Source organism: Oncorhynchus masou, chromosome 12, assembly GCF_036934945.1.
Source record: "Oncorhynchus masou masou isolate Uvic2021 chromosome 12, UVic_Omas_1.1, whole genome shotgun sequence".
In the NCBI taxonomy this organism is placed as follows: Eukaryota; Metazoa; Chordata; class Actinopteri; order Salmoniformes; family Salmonidae; genus Oncorhynchus; species Oncorhynchus masou.
In genome coordinates this window covers 87,795,936-87,805,935 of record NC_088223.1, presented here as the reverse complement: position 1 = coordinate 87,805,935, position 10,000 = coordinate 87,795,936, and the positions used below count along the sequence as shown (strand labels likewise).

General features: G+C 55.1%; 1 protein-coding gene across 1 annotated transcript in view; it reads left to right on the top strand.

Annotated features, from left to right (window-relative positions):
* The window catches only part of LOC135549417 (transcription factor COE1-A-like), a 48,731-nt gene that overhangs the window by 37,944 nt on the left and 787 nt on the right, over positions 1-10,000 (top strand). The window lies entirely within an intron of this gene.

The window sequence follows — 10,000 nt, the reverse complement described above, 5'->3', positions numbered from 1 at the left end:
CTTGATACACTGCTCGCTTAAAACGGAAGCCGCACCAATGTGTCGGAGGAAACACTGTACTCCTGGCGACCGTGATCGAACCCGGATCTGTAGTGACACCTCAAGCACTGCATTGCATTGCCTTAGACCGCTGCACCACTCAGGAGGCCCCATCTATGGATTTCACATGACTGTGAATACAAATATGCATCTGTTGGTCACAGATGGCTTTAAAAAAAGGTTGGGGCATGGGTCAGAAAACCAGTCAGTGTCTGGTGTGGGTCAGAAAACCAGTCATTATCTGGTGTGGGTCAGAAAACCAGTCAGTGTCTGGTGTGGGTCAGAACACCAGTCAGTATCTGGTGTGGGTCAGAACACCAGTCAGTATCTGGTGTGGGTCAGAACACCAGTCAGTATCTGGTGTGGGTCAGAACACCAGTCAGTATCTGGTGTGGGTCAGAACACCAGTCAGTATCTGGTGTGGGTCAGAACACCAGTCAGTATCTGGTGTGGGTCAGAACACCAGTCAGTATCTGGTGTGGGTAAGAACACCAGTCAGTGTCTGGTGTGGGTCAGAAAACCAGTCAGTATCTGGTGTGGGTCAGAACACCAGTCAGTATCTGGTGTGGGTCAGAAAACCAGTCAGTATCTGGTGTGGGTCAGAACACCAGTCAGTATCTGGTGTGGGTCAGAACACCAGTCAGTATCTGGTGTGGGTCAGAAAACCAGTCAGTATCTGGTGTGGGTCAGAAAACCAGTCAGTATCTGGTGTGGGTCAGAACACCAGTCAGTATCTGTGGGTCAGAACACCAGTCAGTATCTGGTGTGGGTCAGAACACCAGTCAGTATCTGGTGTGGGTCAGAACACCAGTCAGTATCTGGTGTGGGTCAGAACACCAGTCAGTATCTGGTGTGGGTCAGAACACCAGTCAGTATCTGGTGTGGGTCAGAACACCAGTCAGTATCTGGTGTGGGTCAGAACACCAGTCAGTATCTGGTGTGGGTCAGAACACCAGTCAGTATCTGGTGTGGGTCAGAACACCAGTCAGTATCTGGTGTGGGTCAGAAAACCAGTCAGTATCTGGTGTGGGTCAGAAACCAGTCAGTATCTGGTGTGGGTCAGAACACCAGTCAGTATCTGGTGTGGGTCAGAACACCAGTCAGTATCTGGTGTGGGTCAGAACACCAGTCAGTATCTGGTGTGGGTCAGAACACCAGTCAGTATCTGGTGTGGGTCAGAACACCAGTCAGTATCTGGTGTGGGTCAGAACACCAGTCAGTATCTGGTGTGGGTCAGAACACCAGTCAGTATCTGGTGTGGGTCAGAACACCAGTCAGTATCTGGTGTGGGTCAGAACACCAGTCAGTATCTGGTGTGGGTCAGAACACCAGTCAGTATCTGGTGTGGGTCAGAACACCAGTCAGTATCTGTGGGTCAGAACACCAGTCAGGGTCAGAACACCAGTCAGTATCTGGTGTGGGTCAGAAAACCAGTCAGTATCTGGTGTGGGTCAGAACCCCAGTCAGTATCTGGTGTGGGTCAGAAAACCAGTCAGTGTCTGGTGTGTGTCAGAAAACCAGTCAGTATCTGGTGTGGGTCAGAACACCAGTCAGTATCTGGTGTGGGTCAGAAAACCAGTCAGTATCTGGTGTGGGTCAGAAAACCAGTCAGTATCTGGAGTGGGTCAGAAAACCAGTCAGTATCTGGTGTGGGTCAGAAAACCAGTCAGTATCTGGTGTGGGTCAGAAAACCAGTCAGTATCTGGTGTGGGTCAGAAAACCAGTCAGTATCTGGTGTGGGTCAGAAAACCAGTCAGTATCTGGTGTGGGTCAGTGTAGATAGCGATTAGCAATAGCAATTAGCTTTAAAGGCGCTGCATGGTCAATTCGACGTCTGCATTGGCCATGCAGCATTTACAGTGAGATCGCCACTGCAGAACTCAGGACATTCATACTTCTTGCGCTTCGCCCAGCAGTGCTGTTGTGAAGGAAGTTGTTAAGGAAGTGAGTTCGTCTTTATACAGGACCTCTCGCCATCACCGACCGTCAACCAATCATGTCAATGCGGAGCTATACACATTTTGAGATGCACACAACGATGCGGTACGGAGCTCAATTTGGCCTCTTCATGCCTCCGGAGGCTCCTCTATTGTGTCACACCATCCATATGGCGCCTCCAACCACATTTTCAGATCAAGCATAAATTATCTCTTAGTCACATGCCAGCTTCTTTAGCCGAACAAACTCACATTTTGCGAAGAAAGATACACAAACTAATATTATAATAGAGAAAACATGGACTGAATTTTAGAAGCAACGTGGAAAGTGGTAGCCTGTTGTTGCTTTGGAAGAATCTGTTAAGTGCATGCTGAGAGAAACAGGAAGTGTCTGTGTGTGAGCTGTGTGCCTGTTGAGTGACAGGGGGCGGGGCTTCAGACTGTTTAGAATATTGTCAGGCATTGAGGTTTTTTTATCAGAATCTTTTTTTTGTCACACGGTGCTTCCAAAATAAAACTCCCAAGTCGCACAGCAAAATATTTGGTGGCGCTTTAGATGAATTTATGTCTATCTATCTAACTCTATGTATAAGAGCTTTAGATGAATGTATGTCTATCTATCTAACTCTATGTATAAGAGCAACTGCTCTCCCTGCTCTGCCATATGCTCCTCTCAATCAATCACATTTATTTATAAAACCCTTTTTACATTAGCAGATGTCACAAAGTGCTGTACAGAAACCCAGTTTAAACCCCAAAAGAGCAGGCAATGCGGATGTAGGAGCACGGTGGCTAGGAAAAACTCGTCTTCTCTCCCTGTCTGTGCTGTGACCTCTCCGAGCCCCAGTCAGATTATTTTAAATACCTTAATCCTGCTCATTGACATGGACACAAAAGCCCACTGCATCTAATAGATGCCTCTTCACTTTCCCCTTTCCCTCTGCTTCAGACTGGCTTCAGTTCAGATCAGCCCTCCCTCCACTCTCCCATCCACCCTCCTCTTCCTCCCTCCACTCTCCCATCCACCCTCCTCTTCCTCCCTCCACTCTCCCATCCACCCTCCTCTTCCTCCCTCCACTCTCCCATCCACCCTCCTCTTCCTCCCTCCACTCTCCCATCCACCCTCCTCCTCCTCCCTCCACTCTCCCATCCACCCTCCTCTTCCTCCCTCCACTCTCCCATCCACCCTCCTCCTCCTCTCCCCACTCTCCCATCCACCCTCCTCCTCCCTCCACACTCCCATTCACCCTCCTCCTCCTCACCCCACTCTCCCATCCACCTTCCTCTTCCTCCCTCCCTCTCCCATTCACCTTCCTCTTCCTCCCTCTACTCTCCCATCCACCCTCCTCCTCCCTCTACTCTCCCATCCACCCTCCTCCTCCCTCTATTCTCCCATCCACCCTCCTCCTCCTCTCCCCACTCTCCCATCCACCCTCCTCCTTCTCCCTCCACTCTCACATACTCTTTCCTCCTCCTCCCCCCACTCTCCCATTCACCCTCCTCCTCCTCCTCCTCCCCCACTCTCCCATTCAAATCAAATCAAATCAAATTTATTTATATAGCCCTTCGTACATCAGCTGATATCTCAAAGTGCTGTACAGAAACCCAGCCTAAAACCCCAAACAGCAAGCAATGCAGGTGTAGAAGCACGGTGGCTAGGAAAAACTCCCTAGAAAAGCCAAAACCTAGGAAGAAACCTAGAGAGGAACCAGGCTATGTGGGGTGGCCAGTCCTCTTCTGGCTGTGCCGGGTAGAGATTATAACAGAACATGGCCAAGATGTTCAAATGTTCATAAATGACCAGCATGGTCGAATAATAATAAGGCAGAACAGTTGAAACTGGAGCAGCAGCACGGCCAGGTGGACTGGGGACAGCAAGGAGTCATCATGTCAAGTAGTCCTGGGGCATGGTCCTAGGGCTCAGGTCAGTTGAAACTGGAGCAGCAGCACGGCCAGGTGGACTGGGGACAGCAAGGAGTCATCATGTCAGGTAGTCCTGGGGCATGGTCCTAGGGCTCAGGTCCTCCGAGAGAGAGAAGGAGAGAATTAGAGAACTCACACTTAGATTCACACAGGACACCGAATTGGACAGGAGAAGTACTCCAGATATAACAAACTGACCCCAGCCCCCCGACACATAAACTACTGCAGCATAAATACTGGAGGCTGAGACCTCCTCCCTCCCTCCACTCTCCCCTCCACCCTCCTCCTTCTCTCCCCACTCTCCCATCCACCCTCCTCCTCCCTCTATTCTCCCATCCACCCTCCTCCTCCTTCCTCCACTCTCCCATCCAACCTCCTCCTCCTCCCTCCACTCTCCCATACACCCTCCTCCTTCTCTCCCCACTCTCCCCATCCAACCTCCTCTGCCTCCCTCCACTCCCCCCATCCAACCTCCTCCCCCCACTCTCCCCATACAAATTCCTCCTCCCAATCCCCCATCCACCTTCCTCTTCCCTCTAACCTCCCATCCACCCTCATCCTTCTCCTCCCTCCACTCCCCCATCCACCCTCCTCCTCCTCCTTCCTCATCCCTCCAATCTCCCACCAACCCTCCTCCTCCTCCCCCTACTCTCCTCATCCACCCTCTTCCTCTTCCTCCCCCCACTCACCCCATTCATCCCCCTCCTCCTCTCCCCACTTCCCCCATCCACCCTCCACCCACCTCCTCCACTCAGCCCCACAGAGAGACCTCTATTGTCTACTGCCTCGACTCACCCCCCGCCCCCATTCACTTGTTTTTCTGTTTGGAGAAAGCCTTCAGATGTGGATAAATACTTGTCCCAAAGTGAGCTTAGATGGAACAGTTTCAAAGAGAATATTTATTGTGTGTGTGTGTCTGGTGTGTGTGTGTGTGTGTGTGTGTGTGTGTGTGTGTGTGTGTGTGTGTGTGTCTGTTGTCTGGTGTGTGTGTGTGTCTGGTGTGTGTGTGTGTCTGGTGTGTGTGTTTCTGGTGTCTGGTGTGTGTGGTGTGGTTTGTGTGTTTTTCTGGCGTGTGTGTGTGTGCCTGGTGTGTGTGTGTGCCTGGTGTGTGTGTGTGTGCCCGGTGTGTGTGCCCGGTGTGTGTGTGTCTGTTGTGCGTGTGTGCGTGCGTCCGTACGTGTGTGTACTCTATCTACTGATTGTCTCATCTGGTCTGAAGGATGGCATGGTATCAGTACATCACAAGCCCAGTTCCTGTTGCCTCATTTGAAACATCTCAGTTTACACACAGTCCATTATTCCTTGGTCTGGAGATTCTCCAATCAGGAGGGTGTATGTGTGCATTTGGGTGTGTGTGATTGGTTGTGTGTGTCTCTCTCAACTCTAAAGATCCCTGTCAATGGGCCTCAACCGTCACCCTTTCACATAGGGCTAGTTACACTATATGCAAAAGAAGTGAGACATTTGTACATCACAGGCTAGATACTACCTAAGCATGTTCCCTAGCCCTTCTAAATAACTCCCCTCTCCCAACTGTGGGAGCTCATGTCCTGAGCAAAGAACAGTGTTCTGGGAGGACAGGGCCCCTGAGTGTATCCAAGGCTTTGTTTTGTCTCTCGGAGCCACAGCTACAGTCCCATGTAGCCCCAGTCCCATGTAGCCCCAGTCCCATGTAGCCCCAGTCCCATGTATCCCCAGTCCCATGTATCCCCAGTCCCATGTAGTCCCAGTCCCATGTAGCCCCAGTCCCATGTAGCCCCAGTCCCATGTAGTCCCAGTCCCAGTCCCATGTAGCCCCAGTCCCATGCCCCAGCCCCAGTCCCATGTAGCCCCAGTCCCATGTATCCCCAGTCCCAGCCCCAGTCCCATGTAGCCCCAGTCCCATGTAGCCCCAGTCCCATGTAGCCCCAGTCCCACAGCCCCATGTAGCCCCAGTCCCATGTAGCCCCAGTCCCATGTAGCCCCAGTCCCATGTAGTCCCAGTCCCATGTAGCCCCAGTCCCATGTAGCCCCAGCGACAGCTACAGCCCCATGTAGCCGCAGTCCCATGTAGCCCCAGTCCCATGTAGTCCCCAGTCCCATGTAGTCCCAGTCCCATGTAGCCCCAGTCCCATGTAGCCCCAGTCCCATGTAGCCCCAGTCCCATGTAGCCCCAGTCCCCAGTCCCATGTAGTCCCAGTCCCATGTAGCCCCAGTCCCATGTAGCCCCAGTCCCATGTAGCCCCAGTCCCATGTAGCCCCAGTCCCATGTAGCCCCAGTCCCATGTAGCCCCAGTCCCATGTAGCCCCAGCTACAGCTACAGCCCCATGTAGCCGCAGTCCCATGTAGCCCCAGTCCCATGTAGTCCCAGTCCCATGTAGCCCCAGTCCCATGTAGCCCCAGTCCCATGTAGCCCCAGTCCCATGTAGCCCCAGTCCCATGTAGCCCCAGTCCCATGTAGCCCCAGTCCCATGTAGCCCCAGTCCCATGTAGTCCCAGTCCCCAGTCCCATGTAGCCCCAGTCCCATGTAGTCCCAGTCCCATGTAGTCCCAGTCCCATGTAGCCCCAGTCCCATGTAGCCCCAGTCCCATGTAGCCCCAGTCCCATGTAGTCCCAGTCCCATGTAGCCCCAGTCCCATGTAGCCCCAGTCCCATGTAGTCCCAGTCCCATGTATCCCCAGTCCCATGTAGTAGCCCCCCAGTCCCATGTAGCCCCAGTCCCATGTAGCCCCAGTCCCATGTAGCCCCAGTCCCATGTAGTAGTCCCATGTCCCATGTCACAGTCCCAGTCCCATGTAGCCCCAGTCCCATGTAGCCCCCCAGTCCCATGTATCCGCAGTCCCAGTCCCATGTAGTCCCAGTCCCATGTAGTCCCAGTCCCATGTAGCCCCAGTCCCATGTAGTCCCAGTCCCATGTAGCCCCAGTCCCATGTAGCCCCAGTCCCATGTAGCCCCAGTCCCATGTAGCCCCAGTCCCATGTAGCCCCAGTCCCATGTAGCCCCAGTCCCATGTAGCCCCAGCCCCCCCAGTCCCATGTAGCCCCAGTCCCATGTAGCCCCAGTCCCATGTAGCCCCAGTCCCATGTATCCCCAGTCCCATGTAGCCCCAGTCCCATGTAGCCCCAGTCCCATGTAGCCCCAGTCCCATGTAGCCCCAGTCCCATGTAGCCCCAGTCCCATGTAGCCCCAGTCCCTACAGCTAGCCCCAGCCCCATGTAGTCCCAGTCCCATGTAGCCCCAGTCCCATGTAGCCCCAGTCCCATGTAGCCCCAGTCCCATGTAGCCCCAGTCCCATGTAGCCCCAGTCCCATGTAGCCCCAGTCCCATGCTACAGCCCCATGTAGCCCCAGTCCCATGTAGCCCCAGTCCCATGTAGTCCCAGTCCCATGTAGCCCCAGTCCCATGTAGTCCCCAGTCCCATGTAGCCCCAGTCCCATGTAGCCCCAGTCCCATGTAGCCCCAGTCCCATGTAGCCCCAGTCCCATGTAGCCCCAGTCCCATGTGTCCCAGTGTATCCCCAGTCCCATGTAGCCCCAGCCCCTAGCCCCAGCCCCATGTAGCCCCAGTCCCATGTAGCCCCAGTCCCATGTAGCCCCAGTCCCATGTAGCCCCAGTCCCATGTAGCCCCAGTCCCATGTAGCCCCAGTCCCATGTAGCCCCAGTCCCATGTAGCCCCAGTCCCATGTAGCCCCAGTCCCATGTAGTCCCAGTCCCATGTAGCCCCAGTCCCATGTAGCCCCAGTCCCATGTAGCCCCAGTCCCATGTAGTCCCAGTCCCATGTAGTCCCAGTCCCATGTAGCCCCAGTCCCATGTAGCCCCAGTCCCATGTAGCCCCAGTCCCATGTGTATAGCCCCAGCCCCATGTAGCCGCAGTCCCATGTAGCCCCAGTCCCATGTAGTCCCAGTCCCATGTAGTCCCAGTCCCATGTAGCCCCAGTCCCATGTAGTCCCAGTCCCATGTATTCCCAGTCCCATGTATTCCCAGTCCCATGTAGCCCCAGTCCCATGTAGTCCCAGTCCCATGTAGCCCCAGTCCCATGTAGCCCCAGTCCCATGTATCCCCAGTCCCATGTCCCAGTCCCAGTCCCAGTCCCATGTAGCCCCAGTCCCATGTAGCCCCAGTCCCATGTATCCCCAGTCCCATGTAGCCCCAGTCCCCAGTCCCATGTATTCCCAGTCCCATGTAGCCCCAGCCCCATGTAGCCCCAGCCCCATGTATCCCCAGTCCCATGTAGCCCCAGTCCCATGTAGCCCCAGCTACAGCCCCAGTCCCATGTAGCCCCAGTCCCATGTAGCCCCAGCTACAGCCCCAGTCCCATGTAGCCCCAGTCCCATGTAGCCCCAGTCCCATGTAGCCCCAGTCCCATGTAGCCCCAGCTACAGCTACCCCAGTAGCCCAGTCCCATGTAGCCCCAGCCCCATGTAGCCCCAGCCCCATGTAGCCCCAGCCCCATGTAGCCCCAGTCCCATGTAGCCCCAGTCCCATGTAGCCCCAGTCCCAGCTCCCAGCCCCAGCCCCAGTCCCATGTATCCCCAGTCCCATGTATCCCCAGTCCCATGTATCCCCTGTCCCATGTAGCCCCAGTCCCATGTAGTCCCAGTCCCATGTAGCCCCAGTCCCATGTAGCCCCAGTCCCAGGTAGTCCCAGTCTCATGTAGCCCCAGTCCCATGTAGCCCCAGTCCCATGTAGTCCCAGTCCCATGTAGCCCCAGTCCCATGTAGCCCCAGTCCCATGTATCCCCAGTCCCATGTATCCCCAGTCCCATGTAGCCCCAGTCCCATGTAGCCCCAGCCCCATGTAGCCCCAGTCCCATGTATCCCCAGCCCCATGTAGCCCCAGTCCCATGTAGCCCCAGTCCCATGTATCCCCAGTCCCATGTATCTCCAGTCCCATGTAGCCCCAGCCCCATGTAGCCCCAGTCCCATGTATCCCCTGCCCCATTTAGCCCCAGTCCCATGTAGCCCCAGTCCCATGTAGCCCCAGTCCCATGTAGCCCCAGTCCCATGTAGCCCCAGCCCCATGTATCCCCAGTCCCATGTAGCCCCAGTCCCATGTAGCCCCAGTCCCATGTAGCCCCAGTCCCATGTATCCCCAGTCCCATGTAGTCCCAGTCCCATGTAGTCCCAGTCCCATGTATCCCCAGTCCCATGTATCCCCAGTCCCATGTATCCCCTGCCCCATGTAGCCCCAGTCCCATTTAGCCCCAGTCCCATGTATCCCCAGTCCCATGTATCCCCAGTCCCATGTAGCCCCAGCCCCATGTAGCCCCAGTCCCATGTAGCCCCAGCCCCATGTAGCCCCAGTCCCATGTAGCCCCAGTCCCATGTATCCCCAGTCCCATGTAGCCTCAGCCCCATGTAGCCCCAGTCCCATGTATCCCCAGTCCCATGTAGCCCCAGCCCCATGTAGCCCCAGCCCCATGTAGCCCCAGTCCCATGTAGTCCCAGTCCCATGTATCCCCAGTCCCATGTATCCCCAGTCCCATGTAGCCCCAGTCCCATGTAGCCCCAGCCCCATGTAGCCCCAATCCCATGTAGCCCCAGTCCCATGTAGCCCCAGTCCCATGTATCCCCAGTCCCATGTAGCCCCAGTCCCATGTATCCCCAGTCCCATGTAGTCCCAGTCCCATGTAGTCCCAGTCCCATGTATCCCCAGTCCCATGTAGCCCCAGTCCCATGTAGCCCCAGTCCCATGTTCTTCCTGTCCCCCTCCGCCCCCTCCAGAAGCGTTCTCAGCCCCTTTGGCTGTGTTTGGTCTAGAACAGCAGGGCTAAGCAACCCTGTTCCTGGAGAGAGACCCTCCTGTAGGTTTTAACTCCAACCCTGTTCTTGGAGAGCTACCTTCCTGTAGGTTTTAACTCCAACCCTGTTCCTGGAGAGCTACCCTCCTGTAGGTTTTAACTCCAACCCTGTTCCTGGAGAGCTACCCTCCTGTAGGTTTTAACTCCAACCCTGTTCCTGGAGAGCTACCCTCCTGTAGGTTTTAACTCCAACCCTGTTCCTGGAGAGCTACCAGCCCGTAGATTTTCACTCCAACCCCAGTTGTAACTAACCTGGTTCAGTTTATCAACCAGCTAATTATTAGAATCAGTTGCTCTAGATTAGGGTTGGACTTAAA